The sequence below is a fragment of the Nyctereutes procyonoides genome, unplaced genomic scaffold (assembly GCF_905146905.1).
Source record: "Nyctereutes procyonoides isolate TBG_1078 unplaced genomic scaffold, NYPRO_anot_genome, whole genome shotgun sequence".
Classification (NCBI taxonomy): Eukaryota; Metazoa; Chordata; class Mammalia; order Carnivora; family Canidae; genus Nyctereutes; species Nyctereutes procyonoides.
The window spans coordinates 7,282,804-7,308,524 of record NW_026575036.1 but is presented as its reverse complement, the minus strand read 5'-3'; the positions used below and the strand labels follow the sequence as shown (position 1 = coordinate 7,308,524).

The 25,721-nt window shown below is 37.1% G+C and overlaps 1 protein-coding gene across 1 annotated transcript in view; it reads left to right on the top strand.

Moving 5' to 3' along the window:
* The window catches only part of ST8SIA1 (ST8 alpha-N-acetyl-neuraminide alpha-2,8-sialyltransferase 1), a 146,946-nt gene that overhangs the window by 17,259 nt on the left and 103,966 nt on the right, over positions 1 to 25,721 (top strand). The window lies entirely within an intron of this gene.

Here is a 25,721-nt window from a genome sequence, read left to right as displayed (position 1 = left end):
TTTTTTAACACAGACAAGGCATTCAAGATCCCCCAACCCCCTGTTTTGGGGGCTTATCACTAATGTCTCCAATTGTCACCATGCCATTTAGAGTCACTCTTCTACTGCCAGTTCTTCCTCATTTCCTTTTCTTTCTGCTCAGGAAGCTTGGGGGCAGACCGCCAAGGATGCTGGCTAAGCAGACTCCAGCTGGGGAATATTATCCCCTTGGGCAGGCACTCCCAGTCTTGATTTTCTTAGGTGCTTCCTCCTCTTCAGGAAAGGGAAGAAGCCCCACTAGTCAACAGGTTCTTCTCACTCCTAATTTCCCTTTATGTTGACCAGGGTTGAGGGGGTAGTTGTGCGGTGGGGCTGGATTCAAATCACCACCACTCCCCAGTGCTGCTACTGGGCTGGCCTTGTAACTAGTGGCCCTCTTGACTCAATGAAGGGTACTTAGCAGCTATGTCTCCAGCTTTGGACTTGAACCATGATTCCAGCATAAAATCCCACTGAATATCCTGTTATAAAAGGAAAGAACCAATAAAAAAAAGCCAGAAGATTGCTCCTAGAGTATCAAATTTCAAGATTTATAACTTTCAAGCATTCTGAAAAACTCTCTTTGGGCTTTTAGTAGAGATGAACTATGGAAACTTAAATTCATATTTAATGAACATTTGTTGAGCACCACTTATGTGCAAGTACTGTGCTAGATGCTTTCATGTGCAAAGTATCAGTCCATCTAACTCTGGATCTTAAAATCAGCTCCATTTCTTAGGCAATAATGATATTTTTAGTAGAATAGTTGTTATTTATTTTGTATCTGCCATATGCCAGGCACTATTTTAAGCACTTTACACAGTGTTATCATTTAGCATTCACAAGTACTGTATGAGGGAGATATTATTATCCTTATTTTACAAAGAATCAGGCTGTGAGTAATTATTTCTTTAAGACCATTTAGATTGTAGGTGGTGCTGACAGCTGGCATTTAATGAGTGCTTACTATGTGTCAGACCCTCTTTTAAATACTTTATGTATATTAACATCAGGATAACGACCCTATAAGATATCCTTTTCCCCCTCTGAAACCACACAAACTTATTATTTTATCTTTCTCTAGGACAGAAGTTTAACACCAGTCTCAATGGGTTAAAATTAAAGTGTCAGCAAGCTGTATTCCTTTCTGGAGGCTCTAGAAGAGGATCCATTTCCTTCCTCATCCGGGTTGTTGGCAAAATTCACTTCCTCGTGGTTGTACGACAGAGATGGTCATTTCCTGGTTGGCTGTGAATTGAAGGCTGACCTCAGTTTCTAGAGGCCACTTTCATTTCTTGGCTCATGAATCCTTTCCTCCTTAAAAGCCCGCAAGCACAATTTGGGTCTTTTTTTTATGACATAATTTTTCTAGGGCAATTTTAGGTTCACAGCAAAATTAAGAGGAAGGTTTGGGGATTTTCTGTATATCTCTGCTACACATATGCATAGCCACAGGCATTATCAACACCTTCCCCAGAAGGCTACCTCAATTGATGAACCTACATCCACACATTATAATCACCCAAAGTCTATAGTTCATCTTTTCATCGTTGGTGTTGTTCATTCTAAGAGCTTGGACAAATACATCATACAAAGTGTAACATACAAATATACAAATGTGACATTGTCTTTCACATATAGATGTAACATAGGAAGTGGTTGCATTGATCTAAAAATCCATTGTTCTCCACCTATTCATCCCTCCTTTCTCTCCTGACTCCGGACAACCACTAATCTTTTTTAGTGTTTCCATAGTTTTGCCTTTTCTAGAGTCATATGTAGCCTTTTCAGATTGGCTTTTTTTTCTCTTAGTAATAAGCATTTATGTTTCCTCTATGTGTTTCATGGCTTGATACCGCACTTCTTTTTAGCGTTGAATAGTATTGCATTGTATGTACCACACTTTTTTTATCCATTTACCTACTGAAGGATGTCTTGATTGCTACCAAGGTTTGGCAGTTATGAATTACAAAAAAACACAAACTGTTTGGCCTCACAGACTTACGGCATTGGCATACTGACTCAATAAATGTTAAATAGGTGCACGCCCATCTAAGTGAATATATAGCATAATAAACTCCTTTAGGTAAACATCAAGGAACTTGATCATGACTGTATGATAACAGTATGTTTAAGTTTGTAAGCAACTGTCAAACTGTCTTCCAAAGCGGCTGTACCATTTTGCATTCCCACCAGCAATGAATGAGAGTTCCTGTTGCTCCGTATCCTTGTCAGCATTTGGTGTACTCAGTGTTCTTGATTCCAGCCATTCCAATGGATATATAGTGGTATTTTATTGTTGTTTTAATTTGCATTTCCCTGATGACTTGTGATGTAGAACATCTTTTCACATGCTTGTTTGCCATCTGGTGAGGTGTCTGTTAGGGCCTTTAGTCTATTAAAAGAATTGAGATGTAGTTGGTATATAATGTTATATTATTTTCAGATGTACAACATAACGATTTGATATTTGTGTATTACAAAATAATCACTGCAGTAAATCTAGGTAACACCCATCATGACAGTTAGAAAATTTCCTTTTACTTGTGATGAGAATCTTTAGATTTACTTTTTTAGCAACTTTATTTTTTTTTAAGATTTTTATTTATTTATTCATGAGAGACACACAGAGAGAGAGGCAGAGGCATAGGCAGAGGGAGAAGCAGGCTCCCTACAGGGAGCCTGATGTGGGACTCTATCCCAGGACCCCTGGATCACGCCCTGAGCCAAGGGGAAATGCTCAACCACTAAGCCACCCAGGTGCCCTTCTTTTAGCAACTTTAAATATACAGTGCAGTCACAGTGCTGTACATTACATCCATGGGACTTATTTATTTGTTTATTTATTTTGTTAAGGACTTATTTATTTTATAACTGGAAGTTTGTACCTTTTGATCATCTCCACTCATTTGCATACCCTTCATTTCTGACAACCACTCGTCTGTTCTCTGTATGTCTGATTTTGAGGATGTTTGTTTTCTTATTATTGAGTTTTAAGTGTTCTTTGTATATTTTGAATAACAATTCTTTACGAGCTGTGTCTTTGCAGCTGTTTTCCCCCAATCTTGTTCTTGTTCTTGTTCTTGTCTTGTTCTCTTGACATTGTCTTTCACAGAGCAGAAGTTTTAAATTTTAATGGAGTTCGGTTTAACAACTCTTTCTTTCTTGGATTGTGCCTTTGGTGTTGGTGTCTGAAATATCATTGCCATTCCCAAGGTCTTTTAGGTTTTCTCTTAAGTTATCTTTTAGGAGTTTTAGAGTTCTATATTTTACATTTAGGTCTGTGGTCCATTTGAGTTAATTTTTGTGAAGGTATCAGGTCTTGTCTGGATCATTTTATTATTTTTTGCATGTGGATGTCCAATTGTTTTAGCAGTATTTATTGAAAAGACTAAGATAGTCCTGTTTTATTGATGGAGAAATTGAAACAAAAAGAGCTTTAGGACTTCACTCAAGGTTATGCTGCTAGGAAGTGGTTTTACTGGCTCTGGGGCTCATGGGCTTTGGAGCTCTAGAGCCCCTTACTATGCCAGAGTGCCTCTTCGCAGTAAGATCCACATTGACATTCAGGGCTTCAGATTAAATCCTGACACATCGTTCTGTTGTAGTGTCTTATTACCAGAATCTTAGACAGACAAAGGTGAATTGATTCTTGCTGTATTTGACTATTGTTAATATCCAAGACTGTTTTCACTACTTACTCCTCCAGGATCCTGAAAATAAAGCAGTGGGCTACAGTCATGGACAAGGTGTCTCTTGCCTTTTTGTCTCTGCCCGATGTCCCTGATTCATGCCAGTGGCTTAATTTTAGAGGTTTTTTGGGGGCTCTCCTATTTAGTTGTCATAGCCCACTTGGTTATTTCCCATTTATGTTTGTGAGATGAATGCCAAGAAATCCTACGAATTATGCCGTGGTCAAGGGGATCAAAAGCTATGCAACTTGTGAGAAACAGGAGTGGAACAGCCACTGTTTGGAGACTTTTTCTATGTTACTAAAACAGGAAGTTGTTCTGTCTCTTCTCTCCATTGCTGAAATCCCCAGAAACTTTTCTTTCGAGCTGAATCACTGTCTCTGAAGTGGTATCTGTGTGACAATATTTTGAGCTATTCTGAAAGAATATGCAGAGGTCTAATTCTGTTAGAAGTGCACTTTCTGTCTTTTGAAAATTTTTTGTAAGGTAATACATTTTTATTGTAAACATCAAAACTCTGTACAGGTGTAGATTAAACAAGCATAAAAGTCTTCTCAATCTCATTCCCTAGAGGTAAACAATGTTCATGTTTTGATATTACTTTTATTCCAGGCCAGAAGACATAAACTAGGACTATTTCAAACTAACGAGGAGGTATAATTCCCCTACTATGTATGAGTTTTAAAAAATCTATAGAAAGATCTGGTTGTAGTCTATATATATATATATTACATATATTGATAGCTTCTAATATGTCTCCTAATGAACTCCACCTCCTGGTATTCATGTATCATCCCTTCCATTTGAGTGTGGGCTAGATTTAGTGACTTACTTCTAGAATGCAGTAGAATGCTGCAGAAGTGATGACATCTGAGATTAGACTTAGAAAGACAGTGACTTGCATTTTGCATGCTCTTTGACTCTTGGGTCATCTGTTCTGGGAGAAGCCAGCTGCCATGTGGTGAGGACACTCAGGCAACTTGGAGCTGATGTAAGGCACTGGTAGGGAACACGTAAGAAATTAGGTGTTTGGTCAACAGCCAGCAAGGAACTGAGTGAGGCCACCAACAGTCACATGAATGAACTGAGAAGTGGATCCTCCAGCTTTAGTTGACTGCAGCTCCCAGCCAATAGCCTTACTGCAAGTTCACAGGAGACCGTGAGCCAGAACTATCTAGCTAAGAGACTCCTGACCTCAGAAACTGTGTTAGAAAGTAAATTTTTGTTGTTTGAAGATGCTGAATTTTGGAGCCATTTGTTACATAGTAATGGATAACTAACATATTTATTTATTTTTATTTTTTATTTATGATAGTCAGAGAGAGAGAGAGAGAGAGAGAGAGGCAGAGAGAGAAGCAGGCTCCATGCACCGGGAGCCCGACGTGGGATTCGATCCCGGGTCTCCAGGATCCCGCCCTGGGCCAAAGGCAGGCGCCAAACCGCTGCGCCACCCAGGGATCCCAACTAACATATTTATTAAGTAGTATTCGAATCATATGAAGATCGTTTTTGACAACATCCTCTTTTTTCTGCCCATAGCATATGGGTCAGTGGGTGCCTCATTTAGTATGTGTAGCACAAAGCAACAGTTTCTCATTTTTTTAAAAAAAGGGTGGAAATAATATGAAATTCCATTTTAGGATTGACCATGGTATTTTTCTTTTCTTTTCTCTTTTCTTTTCTTTTTTAAGTGAGAAATGGCTTAGCAAACATTCTAGAATATGTATTTCTGCTTCTATAGTTATCTCTACAGGATAGCTTCTTAAGAGAAAATTTCAGGGTCATGAAACAACACATTTAATTTTAAATTGATATTTATGAATTGCCTTCTGATTGAAGTCATCTGTTTTGTGACCAAGAGTCTGTTGGTCTAATGTTGAATGTAATTAACCTTAAAATGTTTTGCTAATGTATAGGTGAAAAATTATAATTTTAATTAATGAGATTGAGCTTCATTTTACTTTTTTATTATTATTATTCCCAAAGAGTTCTTCTCCTATGAAGGGCACTTCTAGGTGTTTTGCCTTTTTTCTTCTTGAGTGTTTCATCTCTTCCTTTTTGAACCCAAAGTGTCCTTTGTTAAAGGACTGTAGCTCTTTGCCATATTTGTGGCACATATTTTTCCCAGTTTGTCTTTGGTTTACTTATGTTTATGTTTAAAGTATTTTTTTGTGGGACGCCTGGGTGGCTCAGTGGTTGAGGGTCTGCCATCAGCTCAGGGCTTGATCCTGACCAGGGTCATGGGATGGAGTTGGGCATCCAGCTCCCTGCAGGGAGCCTGCTTCTCTCTCTCTGCCTATGTCTCTGCCTCTCTCTCTGTGTCTCTCATGAATAAATAAATAAAAATCTTAAAATGTATATTTTTTGTGAAGACTTTAAAAATAATCAGTAATCAAGTTCATCAGTTTTTTCTTTCATGGCTTTTGAACCTTTTTGTCAGGATTCCTGTAGCCTAAGATATTTTCATCTTGTATTTTTGTGATTTACTTTTTTTGCATTAAAATTTCTGACCTATCTGTGATTTATTTTAGTATAAAAGAGTAGAGATCCAATATTTTCCCTGTATCTTCTAGCATCATTACACAACAACAGAAACAAAAATCTTACCCCCTTCCACTCATTTGAAATGCCAAGTTTATCCATGCTAGATAATCCTATCTGTGGGGGTCTATTTTGGGAGTCCCCCTTTTCTTCCATAGCTTTATCTGATTCTATTCTACAGCCATACCGTATCAATTACTATAGCTTTATGAGTATATTTTAATATCTCATAAGGCCAGTTATTGTGTTTTTGCCAGAATTTTCTTTGTAATTCTCTCATATTTTTCTCCTAGATACAATTGAGATTGCTTTTCAAGTTCAAATGATTTATGTTGACATTTTTATTTGAATTTCATTGATACGTTATTATAAAATTGAAACTTTCATCCAAGAATAAGATATACTTATATATTCAATCCCTATTTCATTTCCCTAAGCATAGTATATATATTTTTGCTTTTAAATCCTGCTCATTTATTTATTTTTTTCTTAAAGATTTTATTTATTTATTCATTAGAGAAATAGAGAGAGAGGCAGAGACATAGGCAGAAGGAGAAGCAGGCTTCCTGCAGGGACTCGATTCAGGACTCGATCCCAGGACCCCTGGATCACCCCCTGAGCCAAAGGCAAATGCTCAACCACTCCAGATGCCTCCCAGGCATCTCCAATTCTGCTCATTTCTTACTGAGATTATTCCTAGATGTTTTGCTTTTGATGCTACTATTTTTAAAAAGATATTTATTTGTTTATTTATTTATTTACTTATTTATTAGAAAGAGAGAGAGAGAGGCAGACACACAGGCAGAGGGAGAAGCAGCCTCCATGCAGGGAGCCTGACGTGGGACTTGATCCCCCGTCTCCAGGATCCCACCCTGGGCTGAAGGAGGCGCTAAACTGCTGAGCCACCGGGGCTGCCCTGATGCTACTACTTTTATAACAAGAAGTACCTTGTTTTCATAATTATTTCTTGACTACTGTTTATATGTAGGAAAGTTATTAATATTTATTTACAGGAAGCCACCTTTTTTAAGTTTCTTAATGTGTTTTTCTTTCAGTTTATCTCCTTGGGTTTTCTAGATATGCACTTCTATATTTATGTATCTTATACATAATGATAATCTGTTCTCTTTTCTAGTATTTACTTATTGTGTTTTGTGTCCTTTAATGGCCAAGCTTTCAGCATTTCTTCAATGAACTCAATGCTGGATTTCTTTAGTATTCCTCTTCAGTCTTTCTTTTGTTGAATCTTACTTCTCATCAGTTCCTAGCTTCATGACTTGGGCAAATTACTGACGTGAAGAAAAGTGGAGCTTAGAGAAGTAGAGAGTGGCTGAGCCAGGATGAAAACTCAGGAGTCTCTTGACTTCAGGATTCACACTCATCTATATTCTTTGTTTATTTCATTCTTCCCTCTTTTCCCTTTCTTCCCCTCCCTTTCATCTCCTTTCTCTTCCTTTCATCTCCTTTCCTTTCCTTTCCTTTCCTTTCCTTTCCTTTCCTTTCCTTTCCTTTCCTTTCCTTTCCTTTCCTCTCCTCTCCTCTCCTCTCCTCTCCTCTCCCCTCCCCTCTCCTTTCCTTTCCCTTTTCTTCCTTTTCCTTCCTTTCCTTTCCCTTTTCTTCCTTTCCCTTACTCTCCTTTCTCTTCCTTTCCTTTCCTTTCCTTTCCTTTCCTTTCCTTTCCTTTCCTTTCCTTTCCTTCCTCTCCTCTCCTCTCCTCTCCTCTCCTCTCCTCTCCTCTCCTCTCCCCTCCCCTCCCCTCCCCTCCCCTCCCCTCTCCTCTCCTTTCCTCTCCCTTTTCTTCCTTTTCCTTCCTTTCCTTTCCCTTACCTTCCTTTCCCTTCCTCTTCCTCTTCCTTTCCTTTCCTTTCCTTTCCTTTCCTTTCCTTTCCTTTCCTTTCTTTCCTTTCTTTCCTTTTCTTTCCTCTCCTCTCCTCTCCTCTCCCCTCCTCTCCTTTCCTTTCCCTTCTCTTCCTTTCCTTTCCCTTTCTTTTCTTTCCATTCCCTTCCCTTCCCTTTCTTTCCTTTCTCTTCCTTTCCCTTCTTTTCCTTTCCTTTCCTTTCTTTCCTTTCCCTTCTCTTTCCTTTCCTTTCCCTCCTTCTCTCTTCCTTTCCTTTCCTTCTCCTCCTTGTCCTTCTCTGTTCCTCTTCCCCCTCCCTTCCTCTCCCTTCCTTCCCCTGCTTATTATTTATGGATCCTCTAAATCTAGTTACCAAATCTCATCCCAGAATGCATCCTGTTGTAGTAGTTGTGGTGGAAATCTGTGGTTGACATACTAAGCATCTAGATATACCACTATGGCAATTGGAAGCAAAGGTATGATGAATGTCCGTCTTCAAGAACAGTGGATTTCATCATAGTACATTGCCTATCAGTGAGAGGGTTTATTTTTTGGAGGCTAGGGGCTTCCTGAATTGTTTTTTTTTTTTTTTGGTTGCCCTAACCATGGTAATCTTTTCCAAATTGTTCAAACTTTGTAATTTCTTCACTACTTTAAGAATTCTTGCCGCATACTCTCTTGTCCTTCACTACTGTCAGGTTCCTCAGTTTGACAGGAAACACAGCTCATTGTGAGAGGCTTAAATCAAAGGACTCTGGTTTCTGGAAATGTCATTACTTTAGAAAGGAGCACAGGAGGGAGGGAAGGAAAATAGTTTAGATTTTTGTGGAAAAAAAGGAAAGCAAAAGGCAAAATAGAAATTCCCTTCAGAAGAGAGGAAACAGTGATAGATAGGTTTAAAAAGTTGGTGTGTTTTAAATTTGCTTTATTTTCTCTGCATGAATCTTACTTCAGAGGAAGATTGGTTGCTCTAAACTAAGTCTTTTGTTTGTGGGGCACACGTCTCTCTTGGGTGGTTGGGTTGGGGATGGATAAGGAGTAGGATAAATGACAAAAATAGGAACCTCTTACTGGCAACTGATAGAATTTAAAACTGTGCTTAGCACATCTTTTTTTATTCACCAGATAATTATTGAGTCGCTACTGTGATGATAGCTTTGAAGGGAGGATACAAAAAAAGGGGAAGGCATTGCCCCTGATCTCCACATGGTTTTAGCCAGTGGGTCAGATAAGTAAGTAATGGTACTTGGGACTGGAGAAGAGTGCTGAATTTACTCCTGAAGGATGAAGGGTATTTGAATCAACAGAGAAATTGTAATGGCGCATTCTGAGCCTTGGAGAGACAGCATGAGAAATGGTTTTGTTTGTAAGTTAGTGCTGAATGGCTGGCTTCAGCAGAATTATGTGGGTGTGAGAATGAAAGAAAATCTTGAGCAGTTAGGATGAGGTTCAATAAAAGTTTATGAGCTACTGGAAGTTCTTTGGTATTAAAGGAACTCTATAACTGTGATTAGGAGCACAGATCTGGTAGTGGCATGGGGCAGATTGGCAGAGGCAGAGACAGGAGTTCAGAGGCAGTCATGCCAAGAGCCCCATGCAGACAATGGGACTAGCATAGAATGGGCAGATCTAAAAGACTCAGCAGAAATCCCTGTAGATTAAAAAATGATTTAGTAGAGTTAATGGGAAAGAAGGAAGATACACACTAGATATGGTTTGGGCTTCAAGTGCTACTGTTCAAAAACGGACTGACTGGCAAACTTGATATTATCTACATATTCTCATCCTGAGTCATGGAATCTGGGCTAAAATAGCATTTTTTTTATGTGCCAGTTGAGCTAGTTACCATTTTATTTTTTATCTTTAAAGTTTTTTCCAGTTGTTAGATGGGATTCTTGATGTGTTCTCATAATGCTTTTATCAGTTATGTGTTGAATTATCTTCAAGTGATCCTCCAGTAGATACTCCAGTGAGTAAAAAGCCAAAGCTATCACCATGATGGCATAAATAGAGGAAAAGGTTAAAAGCCTGTTAGAGAATATACGGGCTGGCTTCCTTCTCTTCTTTAATAATATGAGATAACTGTATTGGAGGGTTTTTTGAGACTAAAGATCTATAATGAATGCTGGTACTAATGAGCATGGTGGAGGGAATGGAGGAGGTGTAAGGCTAGGCTACTTTGTCAGTTCCTTTGTTTTAGCCCATTTTGCAGTGGATGTTTGTGCACCTGGTGGGAATGAGCTGGTAGGGATCTGGATAGACGAGAGAGGCATACTTCCTGACATACATACTCTGTTTCTTTATTCTTTCTCAGATAAACCAACTCAATGCTTTCAGGACCACAAAGTGTTTATTCTGGATGCTCCCTCCCCGCAGCCCTGCAACACACTGAAACATACCCATACATGGAGCAAATACAACCAACATATTTTTTCAATAGACAAACATTTAAAAAAATTCAAATCTCTAAATTTGCATTATGAGCAACTACCAAGGTGTAAATAGAGTGTATCTGCTTGTGCCAGGTATCTGACCACCAGCTGATCAGCCCATATGGCCTAAGGCACATTCCCACTGGCACCACATGCCTTTGGCTCCATGGACATCCAGGTATATTCTAGATATAAAAGCACTTGTGTGAGAAGTTTAAAGTGTACTTACCATAAAAATTGTCAAATTGAACCTATGTGTAAATGAATCAATTTTGGTACAATTTTGTTTATATTCCAGTGATTCTATTTTGTTGTTGAACATCAGGGGTATTTGGCTTAGTTGTCTAGGTTCATTGAAATAGGGTGACATTTATGGACAAGTGGTTACCAAAACCCTTTGGTACAGGCTGGAATTCTCTTCTTATTTTCAGGTCCCTTGGATATTATCCCATTTCTATCTCTGAAACTTTCTGTATAGAAATAACTCCTTCAGGATGTGTTCTGTGCTTTTCCTATTTTCTATTTTTATTTTCCTATTTCTTATTTGTTGGTAAACTCAAGTGTGTTTATTTGGTGTCTTTAATGCACTGAATTTCCTTGTCCTTCTATATCACCTAGTATTACTTTATGTTGAAAAATGAATTAAAATTATAATGACAATAATGACTAACTTTGAGCAATGTGACAGGTTCCATGCAAAGGGACTTAAATACATGATCTTATTTAGTTTACTCTGCTAATCTATGAGATAGATATTATTTTACTCTTATTTCCAGTTGAGAGAACTGAGGCTTACAGAGTTTATGAAAACATATCCAAGGTCTCTTATGTATTAAGAGATAGGACCAGAATTCAAATTCAGGTTACCTTGTTCCAAAGCTTACTGACCATGGGCTATTATTATATCAGTGCATTTATGAATGAGTCATATTTGAACTGTAATATAGGTAGGTCTCAAATTTTTCAAAAATTATAGCATAAAATATTGTCACATGAACGCTTATTTCTATATGCCAAAGGGTTAATCCAATAATGCACAAGAAAATAAAGTTGTTTGCTAGATTAACCAAAGTTCTGATTAAAACTTTTAGAGAACCTAAACATTGCAACGAATATGGGATGTTTGGTTTAGCAGAGTATTTTGAATTTGCTCATTTTGACTACAGTTTTTTTTTAGAAATTCAAGTGTCAAGGATACCTGGGTGGCTCAGTTGGTTAAGCATCTGCCTTTGGCTGAAGTCATGATCCCAGGGTCCTGGGATCGAGCCCCTCATCAGGCTGTCTGCTCCGCTTCTCTCCCTGCCTCTGCCTGCCACTCACCCTGCTTGTACCCTCTCTTTCTGTCAAACAAGTAAATAAAATATTTAAAAAAAAATCAAGTGTTGAATTATTTTTTAATGTTTGGTTTTTCCCCCCATTTCCTTGCTGCCCTTACTTGTTTGGCACACCAAATCCAAACATAGTCTGCCTTTTGGTTAATTCAACAATGACTAAGGTAATTTATATTTACAAACAAGCTCAGTAGCAATTGAAAATTACAGCCAATTCCCCACAACACTGATGATGCACTGATAAAACATGTCTTTTCTAACAATTGTGGGAATTTCAAAACTGCATGTGTCAGGCACAAAGGAAGCATTGTTACATAGCCAAGTGTTGCACAGCAGCCAGGCTTCTTTGTAGAATGTTGAATGACATCCTTGGTAAGCTCTAAAAATGTGATGATTCTAGTTCTTGAATACTAAATTTTAATGACTCTTAAAAAATTAACTTAGTGGACCATTAGTAGGTGCTCCTTTGTCACAAATAAAAATCAAAATCTAAGAGATGTGCCGTTCATCTATTATAACTCAAGAAGTGTCTGACTGTCTTCATCCCTTCATGTCCTGTTAGTAGGACCTGTTGGTCCAGTATCCTGGCCAGAAGCAATCAGGGAAATAGAGCAGGAGGGGAGATTTTTTTAAAAAAAGATTTTATTTATTCGTTAGAGACAGAAAGAGAGGCAGAGACACAGGCAGAGAAAGAAGGAGGCTCCTCGCATGGAGCCCGATGCGGTACTTGATCCCAGGACTCCGGAATCACGCCCTGAGCCAAAGGCAGATGCTCAACCTCCTGAGCCACCCAGGCGTCCCAGAAGGGGAGATTTTAAGGTTCATTGGTTAATATATTTATTTAGAGAGAAGGGAGGATCTTATTAACATTAACCCATTATCTTTGGAGTATCCATTATAATTTTTGGAGTATTTCATCAGCTTATCTTGATTTTCATTTAAGTACTCAAAAGTAGGTGTAGGATATTTATTAACATCAGCATTTTTAAAACAGGCACCAGAGAAATAAAGTGAGTGACTTGTCCGGCATCATACTTGCTAATTCCTCACTTTTTTGAAAGTCGCTCTGCCTTTTTTGCCTATAGGATAAAGTCTAAACTTCTCTTTCTCTCTCTCTCTCTTTTTATAGATTTTATTTATATATTTGAGAGAGGGAGAGAGAGATAGCACAAGCAGGGGGAGTAACAGAGACAGAAGAGAGAGACTCTTTGCTGAGCAGGGATCTGACTCAGGGCTAGATCTCAGGACCCCAGGATCATGACCTGAGCTGAAGAAGGCAGATGCTTAACCGACTAAGCTACTCAGGCACCCATAACGTCTAAACTTCTTAACTAGCCATATAAAGCCCTTCATAATCTGGTCCTTGCCTACTTTCCAAAGTTAATCTCTTATGTAAACTATGGCATATTTATTTGCATATTTATTCTGCCTTTCTAATCATGCCAGGTACTTGTGGCTCTGTTAATTGTGTTCAGGGTTTCCCAAATTTAGGATTTAATGGACTAGAAAATCATCAAATAAATTAATAAATGGACAGTTCTGATCATTTTATATTTAGGCAAATAAGGAAATGATAAAATACCAACTTTTCATTAAAGACTCTACATGTTACTTCAAAAGGTAGAAAGCACATAATCTCAGAAAAAAAAACTGGCTGCTAATTAAAAGTTAAAATATAAAAGCCCCATTCATTGCCTATATTTTTCCTCATTTTGCCAGAGACCATTGAAAAAATTGTTCTGGACTGGAGTTTGGGAACTTTGTGCCTTTGTACATGCTGTTTTCTCTGTCAGGAATTCTCTACTTTTTCCCACGCCGCTAGCCTTTGGCCTGTCTGACTAAATCCTCTTAGGCCTTCAATTCTCAGTTTACATGTTGACCTTAGAAAATCTTTTCCCATCTCCCTCCACCTGTTCTGTCCCACCCTACCCGCCCCTCTAGTTTTCTCTTCTCAGTGGCTGTTCTGTGCATCTTCTTCAATGCTCTGATAAACTGTGCTGGGGTTTATTTACTGCTCTCTTGCCACAAGATCTGAGATTCTAGAAGACAGAAAGTGCATTTTATTCATCACCTTTCCTAAAATTTAGCATGTAGTCTTTTGCATACATTCAGTATTAATGAATATTTAACAGATGAATTAATGAGTGAGCAAGTGAATGAATGAGTAACTGGGTACCCTTCATGCCATTTGTTTGTGTCTTATAGAACTTCGGCGACCTTCAGTTGTAAGCACAGAGGATCCCTTCAAACAAACAAATACTCATTCAGCTGAATTAATTTATGGGTTTTGACCTCATCAGTTCTTTTATTTTTCTTTGTCAAGGAAAACTAATTATGTTCTCCATTATCAGAGGGTCTGGGAACAGTCCGCAGCTGCTGTCTGAATTATCTTCATGGGCATTAATGCTTCTTTTGGCCCTTCTGGTCAGGTTGTGTTTTTCTTTTCGTCTGTTCACTTTTGATTTACCATGTTGATGATCACATTTTAATTTATTATTATGGCAGAAGGAATGTTGTGTCATGCTGTAAAGTACCTACGGGGAATATTCAGCCTTTTTTATAGCTTGATCTTTCTAAATCTACAGAGGCTTAGATGCTTCACCTTTTTTGTTATTCTTATTCTTTTTAAAAAAGAAATCTCTACATCCAGCATGAGGCTTGAACTCACAAACCTGAGATCAAGTGTCACATGCTCTATTGAATGAGCCAGCCAGGCAACATTTTGTTACTGTTCTTTGTAAAGAATTTTGTCAAAACAACTTATTTTTGCCTTTTTTAAAAGAAGATTTATGTATTATTTTAGAGAAAGAGAGAGAGAGAGCAAGAGCACACAAGCAGGAGGGGCAGAGGGAGAGGGAGGGAATCTCAAGCAGATTCCACACTGAGCATGGAAACTGATGTGGGGCTCAGTCTCACGATCCTGGGATCACAACCTGAACCAAAACCAAGAGTTCAACACTTAACCAACGGGGCCACCCAGATGCCTTACTTTTTATTTTTTTGCCTTTTAAAAATTTTTGTCAAAGCAACTTATCCAGAAAAGCTAGCCATAGCCTCTCTTAAGATTCTATAGTGGTACATACACTCTCACATAGGGACAATATAAGCTACTGGGTTGAGCATTTTTCCATATCAAAAGATGATCGTGACTTGCATTTTTTTCACTGACTCTTAGTCACAGGGGAACTGTTTCTTTGCCTTTCTTAGACACATGCTTCCTATAGATAGGAAATTGCTGAGATCTCTTCTCTAAGGTTGTACAGCCATGAGAAGCCCAGGCTTCCATCTGGGCTTGGATCTGTACCTTGGAAGAAATATTAGCTTCTCTTCCCAAAACTCTCTCTTCCTTTGCCTTCCTTAGCATTCCCTTTTGTTATGAAAATAATTCATATATAAATTCATAATAATAATAATCAAACTTCTTATGAGCACTTCTTATGTGCAAGGTACTTTATACACTTTATTTACAATACTTTCAACTAATTTTGTCACCATTTTATAAATGAGAAGCTTGAAAAACAGAAGATTAAATGGTTTGACTGAAGTCATGCAGCAGTAAGTGGCAGAGTTAAAGCTGTATACTCTGAAATCTCTATTTTTTCCATTATACGATGCTGCCATCCTTATCATGTGACCTTGATCATAGCTGTGGTTTTTTGCTGCTGCCTAACTCCTGCAAAGAGAAATAAAATACCTGACTCATGGGACTGTTTTGAGAACTAAATGAGGTACCAAATATATGAAAGGACCTGGGATAGTGTCTTGTGCATAGTAAGAACTTTTCTTAATTTCTTGATTTTCCTCTGTGTTGTCCTTCTCCATTGATCGAACTCTATATTTTCCAACCCCCAATTAAGTGTCTCATGATGGTCCATGCTACTCTATTCTTTTGTGTATTCCTCTAGAAGATAATGATCTCTTGGGTTGAGTATAAGGATGTGGCTGTGATTTAGTGTCTCCTTATTTTAGAATAAAAAATGATGGGAACCGAGGTTTGAGCCTTGGGATATTCTCACATTTAGGTGAGGAGAAGAAGTGCTATTTTTGTCAGGAAAGAGAGAAAAAGAAATAGGTGGTTGAGTATACTGATACACTGCCATAGATATCTGGGGAGGAGAGGCTTGTTAGTAGAAAGGACGTGGTCAACAATCTCAAATGCCAGAGTGGTCAGGATGAATAAAAAGTAAGGAAAGGCCATTTGATTTGGTTTGGTCATTTGGATATATTTGAAGACCTTGGAGAAGGCAATTTCACGACAGGTGATGTGCAAATGTAAAGGTTGATGAAGAAATAGAGGCAGTAGTGTTTAATGTGTTTGATTTGTAAGAGTTCTCAGAGAGAATTTAACATATCTTAAAGAGGTAGCATATTAGAGGGGATTTTCCTTAACTTAGGACAAATATAAATATTTTTATGGACAGAAGTTAAGGGTTTATTTAAAAGAAGACTCTGAGGACTCCCTCTCCTCTTCTGAATCACTACTTTTAATAATTCACTTAAACTCCATCTCCGCTTCTAGGAGACTCAACTTAAGACAATTGGTGTAAAAAGATCTTTCTCTTCATTATGATTTTTTTTTTATTTAGTTATGATAGTCACAGAGAGAGAGAGAGAGAGAGAGAGGCAGAGACACAGGCAGAGGGAGAAGCAGACTCCATGCACCGGAAGCCCGACGTGGGATTCGATCCCGGGTCTCCAGGATCGCGCCCTGGGCCAAAGGCAGGCGCCAAACCGCTGCGCCACCCAGGGATCCCCATTATGATTTTTCAATTTTCAAAAATGGCAATGTAAGAACTTGCCATCTCTCATGGACACACCAAATCTACAGCTATGTATGGATCATTTCTTACCGAAAAAGATCTGAAAACAGATGAACTGTTTCTCCATAACAAAGGATAAAAAGACCGCATCAAGACAGTTCTTGACACCCCCTAAAAATGGGGACATATCAAGACTGTTGGCTGGTTTAGACAATCACAAAAGTTTGGGAGACAACCAAAGCTAAGGCAAGGTTGAGATAGTTCATCAGCTACCCAAGTCCACTTCAAGACTGAGAGAGGTGACTATTTCACTTAATACATAGAAAAAACACAGAGAGTCAAGCAAAATGAGGAAACAGAAATATGTTCCCAGTGAAAGAACAAGATCAAAACTTCAGAAAAAGATGTTAATGATATGGAGATAAGTAATCTACCTGATAAAGAATTCAAAGTAATGGTCATAAGGATGCTCATTGACCTCAGGAGAATGGATCAACACAGTGAAAATTTTAACAAATATAGAAAATATAAGAAAGTACCAAACAGAAGACATAGAGCTTAAGAATAAAGTAACAAAACTGAAAAATACACCTGAGGGGTTCAACAGCAAACTGGACAAGTAGAAGAATGGGTCAGTGATCTAGAAGACAAAGCAATGGAACTCATCCAGACAGAGCAGCAAAAAAGAAAAAGAATTTTAAAAATGAAGCTGACTTAAGGGACCTCAGGAATATCAAGTGAATAACAGTTACATTATAGGGATCCCTGAAGGAGAAGAAAGAGAAAAAGGAGCAGAAAACTTATTTGAATAAATAATGGACAAAAACTTCTCTAACCTAGGAAAGGAAATAGACATCTAGATCCAGGAATACTAGGGAATGCCAAAGAAGATGAACCCAAAGAAATCCACACCATGACACATTATAATTAAAATGTCAAAAGTTAAAGATAAAAAGAGAATCTTAAAAGCAGCAAGAGAAAAATAAATTGTTACTTAAAAGGGGAACCCTATAAGGCTATCAGCATATTATTCAGCAGAAATTTCACAGGCTAGAAGAAGGTGGCATAACATAGTCAAAATGCTGAAATGAAGAAACATCTAACCAAAAATACTCTACCCAGCAAAATTAACATTCAGAATCAAAGGAGAGGTAGAGTTTTTTCGGACAGGCAAAAGCTAAAGGAATTCATAACAACTAAACCAGCCTTAGAAGAAATGTTGACACACCCACAGCTAACATCATACTCAATGGTGAAAAGCCAAAAGATTTTCTCTAAGATTAAAAACAAGACTAGGGTGCCCATGTTTGCCCCTTTTATTCAACATAGTTTTGAGAGTCCTAGCCACAGCCATTAGGCAAGAAAAGAAAAAGGCAACAAAAAAGAAAAAGAATAAGGCATCCAATTTGGAAAGGAAGTAAAACTGTCACTATATATAGACAACCCTAAAGATTTCACCATAAAACCATTAGAATTCATAAATTAATTTGGGAAAGTCTCAGGATAAAAACTTAATATACAGATATCTATTATAATTGTATACACAAATAATGAACTATCAGAGAAATCAAGAAAAAAAACCATTTACAACCACTTAAAAAAATAATAAAATACCTAAGCATAAAATTTAACCAGGAGGTGAAAAATCTTATATTGAAAACTCTAAGACATTGATGAAAGAAATTGAAGAAGGCACAAATCAATGAAAAGATATTTCATGTTCATGGACTGGAAGAATTACTTTATTAAAATGTTCATACTATTTAAAGCAAGCTACAGACTCAGTGCAATCTCTATCAAAGTTCCAATGGCATTGTTTTTTCACAGAAATTAGACAAATAATTCTGATATTTACATGGGACCACTAAAGACCTCAAATAGCCAAAAAAAAAAAATTCTTTAGAAAGAAGAACAAAGCCAAAGATATCACACTCCCTAATTTCAAACTATATTAGAAAGCTCTAATAATCAAAACAGTATGGCATGCTTGGGTGGTTAGTTGGTTAAGTGTCTGCCTTTGGCTTAGGTCATGATCCCAGAGTCCTGGATTTGAGCCCTGCGACAGTCTCCCTGCTCCGCAGGCTCTACAGGAAGCTGCTTCTCCCTCTCCCTCTACTGCTCACCCTGCTTGCTCTCTCTTGCTCTCTTTGTTAAATAAATAAATAAAATATTAAAAACAGTATGTATTGGCATAAATACAGGCACATAAATCAATGGAACAGAATAGAGAATTCAGAAATAAACCACACATTTTTGTTCAACTAAGTTTAAGACAAAGGAGCCAAGAATATAGAATGGGGAAAGGACAGTCTCTCCAATAAATGGTGCTGGGAAAACTGGATGGCAACATGCAAAAGAATGAAACTGGGCTACTATCTTGAAGCATACACTAAAATTAACTTAAAAAATGGATTAAAATTTTGGGTGTAAGACTATAAAATTCCTAGAAAAAAATAGTCAGTAAGCTCCTTGACCTCAGTCTTACCAGTGCTTTTTGGGTCTGACTCCAAAGGCAAGGGAAATAAGAGCAAAAATAAGCAAATGGGACTACATCAAACAAAAAAGCTCCTGCACAGTGAAGGAAACCATCATCAAAATGAAGATATTTGCAAATCACATATCTAACAAGTGTGAGTATCCAAAATATATGACAAATGCATACAACTCAGTAAACAAAACAAAATAACCTGATTTTGAAAAGAGGTAGAGGACGTGAATAAAACATTTTTCCAAAGAATATACATCAATGGGCAACGGGCACATGAAAATATGCTTAGTGGGATGCCTGGGTGGCTCAGCGATTGAGCGTCTGCCTTGGCTCAAATCATGATCCTGGAGTTCCGGGATTGAGTCGCACATTGGGCTCCTGCAGGGAGCCTGCTTCTCCCTCTGTCCATGTCTCTACCTCTCTCTCTCTGTGTGTCTCATAAATAAATAAACAAATCTTTAAAATAAAAAAAGAAAAGATGCTTAGTATCACTAATCATCAGGGAAATGCAAATCAAACTATAATGAGTTATGACCTTACATTTGTCAGAATGGCTATTGTCAAGAAGACAAGCAATAACAAGTGATGGTGAGGATGTAGAGAAAAGGGAACCTTCATGCACTGTTAGTGGGAATGTAAATTGATGTAGTACACTATGGAAAATGATCTGGAGGTTCCTTAAAAATTTTTTTTTAAAGATTTTTATTTATTTATTAATAGAGACACACACACAGAGAGAGAGAGACAGAGAGAGAGAGAGAGAGAGAGAGAGAGAGAGAGAGGCAGAGACACAGGCAGAGGGAGAAGCAGGCTCCATGCAGGGATCTCGACATGGGACTCGATCCCGGGCCTCCAGGATCACACCCCAGGCTGCAGGCAGCACTAAACCGCTGCACCACAGGGGCTGCCCCTTAAAAAATTAAAAATTGAACTATAATATGTTCTAGAAGTTTTACTATTGAGTATCTATTGGAAGAAATGAAAACGCTAATTCAAAATGCACTCCTTTGTGCATTGCAGCAGTATTCACAATAACCAAGATATGGAAATAACTTAAGTGTCCATTGGTGAATGAGTGGATAAAGAAGATGTGGTATATATTTACAATGGAATACAACTCAACCATAAAACATGAAATTTTGCCATTTGTGACAACCTGGTGGACCTTGAGGGTATATGCTAAGTGAAATAAGTCAGATACAGAAAAGTTGCACAATACTGCACAATATCACTTATATGTAGAAATAAAGAAACCAAACCAAACCTAGACTTGTAGATGCAGAGACCAGATTGGTGGTTGCCAGAGTGTAGGGTAGTTTGAGGTAGGATTGCAAAATAGGTGAAAGGGATCAAGAAGTACAAATTTATAGATATAAAATAAATAAGCCATGGGGATATAATGTAGAGCATAGGGAATATAGTCAATAATATTGTATTAATTCTGTATGGTGACAGATGGTAACTAGACTTACTATGTTGATCATTTCACAATGTATATGAATCTCGAATTACTATGTTTTACAACTGAAACTAATAAAATATTGTATGTCAATTATACCTCTGTGAAAGAGAAGAAAAAGGAGACTTGAAGATGCTGGCGAGCAGAGATAATTAGCTGGTTAATCTATATAAATTTTGAAGAAATCCTGATAATATAATGTCACAATCAGAGAGAAAAATCAAATTAATCATATTTTTCCTCTATGTGGTTGTATTATTTTTTAACTTCTAATTTCTTCTTTACCCCTTTTTAATATATTCCAGATTTTCTTTACTGATCATATTACTTTTTATTTTTAGTAACTCTTAAAAATCAGATTTAAAACGATAAGGTAATACAAGTTCACAGCACTAAAAAGGTACAGAAACAAATAAGATGAAAAGTAAAAAAAAAAAAAAAAAAAGAAAAAGTAAAAGTCCCCACATATCCTAAAACCCCATTTCCATTTCTTTTTTTTTTTTTTTTTTTTTTTTAATTTTTATTTATTCATGATAGCCACACACACACACACACAGAGAGAGAGAGAGAGAGAGAGAGAGAGAGAGAGAGAGAGAGGGGGGGGGGGGCAGAGACACAGGCAGAGGGAGAAGCAGGCTCCATGCACCGGGAGCCCGATGTGGGATTCGATCCAGGATCTCCAGGATCGCGCCCTGGGCCAAAGGCAGGCGCTAAACCGCTGCGCCACCCAGGGATCCCTCCATTTCCATTTCTTTAAAACAACCGCCATCAAAATTATTCTGGTATCATGCATATGTTTTAAAATCAGAAAACATTATTGAAAAATCACAGTTAAAGAAGTTAAACTTGAAAGGATAATACTGCCTGGCTTCTGATTTCCTGACCCCTCTTGAAAGTCTAATAAAATTATAAGAGAGGGATATAAATAGGAATAAACTTGTAAAAATGAAGAGAATGGAGGAGGAGACAATAGCAGAGAAAAGACATCAACAAAATTTTAGGAGATGAAAAGCAGATGGCTTAGTGATATCTGACCAGGAGAGTACAGAAATCTAAAACTTGAGTGCTTGCAGCTGGAGAAACCAGCAAGAAGGAAGCCAGTTCATGTTGCAGAATTCTCAAAAGATTCAGCAATTAGAGGTGACTGCTGATGACACTAAAAATAAAAAGATTGGTTGGAAGTGCTCCAGATCTCCCCTTACTCAAAAACACAAGAAATTGCCCTTGCACATCTGCTAGAAGACTAGGAATGAAACAGACTCTGAGATGTGGAATATCAGATGAATATAGGGGAATTAAGAGGAAGAGAAAGGTTGTGTTTTGCAGAGGTCTCAGCCTCACCTTCTCAACTCCCAGAATTATCAACTAGGCTTATATCTTATCAAGAAGTTGGGAAGTTCCTCTCTGGGGAAACTGACTAGTGTGAGAGAAGATGCTGTGGATACTGACATTTGGGGAATTCCCCATGAAATGTCTGGATCCCTGGTGGATCACGCTGATGAGGCCTAGGAGTTGGTAGTCACTACTCAAGTGTAAAGAATTTTCATATAGTTGTTTAGTACCTCATTCTTTTATTTTTAGTACCTCATTCTTAAATGTAAACAAGCAGCTATGGATCTGTAAATATAGAAAAAACATACACCAAACAGACAATGCAGGAAGCAAAAGAACACATAAAAAATGTTCTAGCTGTGACTCTCATCCACACACACACACAAATACATTGCATTTACAAACACTAGAAAGCTATGAAATAAAACTTTTTGAAGATAGAGAAGAACTTTTTCATATTAAAAATTTGGTAGTGGAAATTAGAAAGTCAATAGATGGATTTGTAAGATAATGTTACGGAAATCATTTCCATAAAAATAGAAAAGAAAAATAAAGAAGTAGAAAATAGAAAAAAAAAGATGAGAAATTTGGAATATAGGAATTCCAGGAAGATAAATATATTAAAAAAATGGGGTAGAAGTTATTAAAGAAATAATAGAAAGCTGGTTCCAGATCAGAAGGACCTATTTCCGTTGGAAGGGACCACCAAGTGTCCAGCAAATGAATGCAAAAAGACCTATTAAAGCATATTATGGTGAAATTTCAAAATCCCTTGTTTAAGATCTTAAGAACTTCCAAGATGAAAAATGATTACAATAAAATGATTAGATGTGAGTGATGCTAGATTTCTCAGGTAAAACGCTGGAAACTAGATGGCAATGGATAATAATCTTCAAGTCTGAAAAAAATTTGTTTCTGAACTAGGATTTTGTATCCAGCCAAACTAAGAAGTGTTTTCAATATTCAAGGGCTCACAAAATGTATTTTGTTTTCACCCTTTCTCAAGAAGTAACTAAAGTATATGTTATACCACAATAATGAAGTAACAACAAAGGGAAAAAACTGGATAGAGGAGACTGGGTAATTCAAGGCAGTAGAGATGTGAAAGCAATTCCCAAAATGACAGGTATTTATCGAAGTTAAAGAGGAAACAGCCCAAATTAGAGTGGGACAGAGGCTCCAGAAGAGATGTTTCCCAGAAAAAAAAATGAGTGGATTGATTTCCTGATGTATTTGACCACATTGAGAAAATGTTATAGTTCTTTGAAGAATTAGAAGGGGAGTTATTGAAAGGTACATACTACATGAAGCAAATGAAAAAAGTTAGGCAATAACTAACCCCAGGAAGAACAAATTTTAAAAAACCCACAAGAGAGAATATAGAGTGATAGTATATACTGCCTGACTCAGCTCTTAATTTATACTTAGAGACCCTTACTAGTATAATAATATTGCTTTAACTAAATGTTTTTATGTAATTCCGTGGGGAGTATGAGGTGAAGAAAGCCTGTGTATGTCTGTTTGGAGTAGGATTAGAAAGTGATATCTTCATCTTCCATAATAGTAAGTCAATAGTACAAAAAATTGGAAAATAAAAGCATCAGTATTTGAATGATAATCAAAATGTGAAAACTATTGCCTTTTTGATCTAGACAGAGATAAGGAATATGAAAGAGAACTTTTATTTTTGTTGCTGTAGGGTACTTTAAACTCTGTATATTTTGCTTTGCTAAATATAAAAAATTTTAAAGATGGTATATCTTTTTTGAGGCAAGGGGACCCTAGAGTATATATCTTTTAATTCAGTAAATACTTTAAAAAATTTATCTCAGGAAAACAATCGTGGGTGTATTCACAAATCTATGTTTATAATAGAGTTGTTTGTAGCATCAGTAAACTGTAAATAAAGTTTCCGTTTTAAGAAAGCAAACACTGAGCTCATCTTGTTTAGTGCTGCTGTATCTTGTTTAGTATCTTGAATCTCTAGAATTGTATCTGACACATACTAGGTACTAAATAAATATTTGTTGAATATTTACTAATGGAATAGTTGAATTAATTCATAGGAAAAATGCATCTTTTAACAGTGGTTATCTCTGTCTGGAGAGATTATCTGTGATAAATTATTTTTGCCTGTTTTTCTAATTTTATTTTTGAAAATTTCTAAAATTAATAGTTTAAAGTCATAAACTTCTAAAATTTAAAAAAATGGTATACTAACATTTCAAAAGCAACCACTCATAAAGAGGAGAGAGATGGCAGTCCATGGAGGTGAGGCTTAGACAGTCTTATAACAATACAGTATTTACTTCTGAACTTTCTGATGACTCAGGCCAAAGTACCACTTAATGGGTCAAAATAACTCTCATTGTTTGCTAAAGTGGAAGCATACATTTTTATATAATTAGAAAACAATCTTCCTGACACTAAATTCAAGGAAGAAGTTATGTAGATAAACAAAACCACCGAAACATAATAGACATCACCTTCAACTTCAGTTTTATAGAAAATTAAATGCTATTCTTAATGTAGCTCTTTCTTATACTGACCTTCAAAAAAAGCATAACTTTGTAACTTGGTGAAGACATTTCTATAGAATGATTAGGATGATTCAGAGACTTCTCAATTTTTGCATAGGCTATAATTGCAAAAGTGTAAGTTGAAAATTACTGATTTTTCACTTTGTCCCCCAGTACATTTCTACCAAATGGCATGTGGGTTTGTCCTTTTGCTTTTTGTTTTATAGCCAATTTGGTATATTTTCTCCAAATGGTTAGGTTTTGTATTCATTGAAGGATTTTGAGGCAACTAAGCCATTTCCTTCATGATCTCATGATTCCTTAGCAAGTCATCCCTCAACACTTGCCCTTGTCCTTAATGGGCACATTCAGGGTGGTCTTGAACATAGGCAAGCATCCCTGGCTTGCAGCACATTTTCATCAGCAGTAGTTGAACCATTGCCTTTAAATTTTTTCAGAATGCCCTACCATTACCCTAAACTGTCATTGGGTTAATAGACATTTGGCATCTGTGCTTTTTCTTTGGCAATAAACTAAATCATTTCTGACTTCTCCAATTGTACGCAGTCTTGTTAACTCCTAAGCCCTGAATATATCATAGTACATTTATCTGGTCTCTACTTTTCAGACTCTGCTACCCTTTATCCACAAACCAAAAAAAAAATTTCCAGTTCATCTATTATTTTCTTTCTTTTTTTGCCAATTGTTTCTTTATTCACTCTTTTTCAAATGACTCATTTCATCTATACTTGTAATATCCTTTATTTTCTCAATGCTTTCAGTTTTAAAAAATTATCTGTTTCCATTTCCAAGCCTACGCTTCTCCTGAATTGTTGTCGTCAACACTCTTCAATACCTCTGTTCTTTTCTGTCATAATGGGGGTCAATGATATTCACAAAACAATTCAAAGCTAGGTACCAATGTAATGAGCATACCAACAAGGTGAGAGATAATGGGTGGATGTGATGAAAATGCCTGCCTGATTGTTTTCACAGTATGTTGGTGGTAAGCTAAGTTGACACATTTGACCTGGAAAATATATCTGTCCCCATCTATGAAAGTTTATAGGGTGGATATTTGAAAATACTTGCTTTATGTAACTTGAATAGCTGACTTACTCATCACTTGACTTGATATAGAGAAAGAATCTAGCTCTAGTAGAAAATAACACATACTATCATCTCTCCCAAATATCTGTTCCTTTAACCACACATTTAATGGGAACTAGATGACAGTCAAAGGTTGCTGACAACCTGAAATGCTGAAAAAATGCTGTTTATTTTGTGCTGAGTAAAGAGAGACCCATGTGT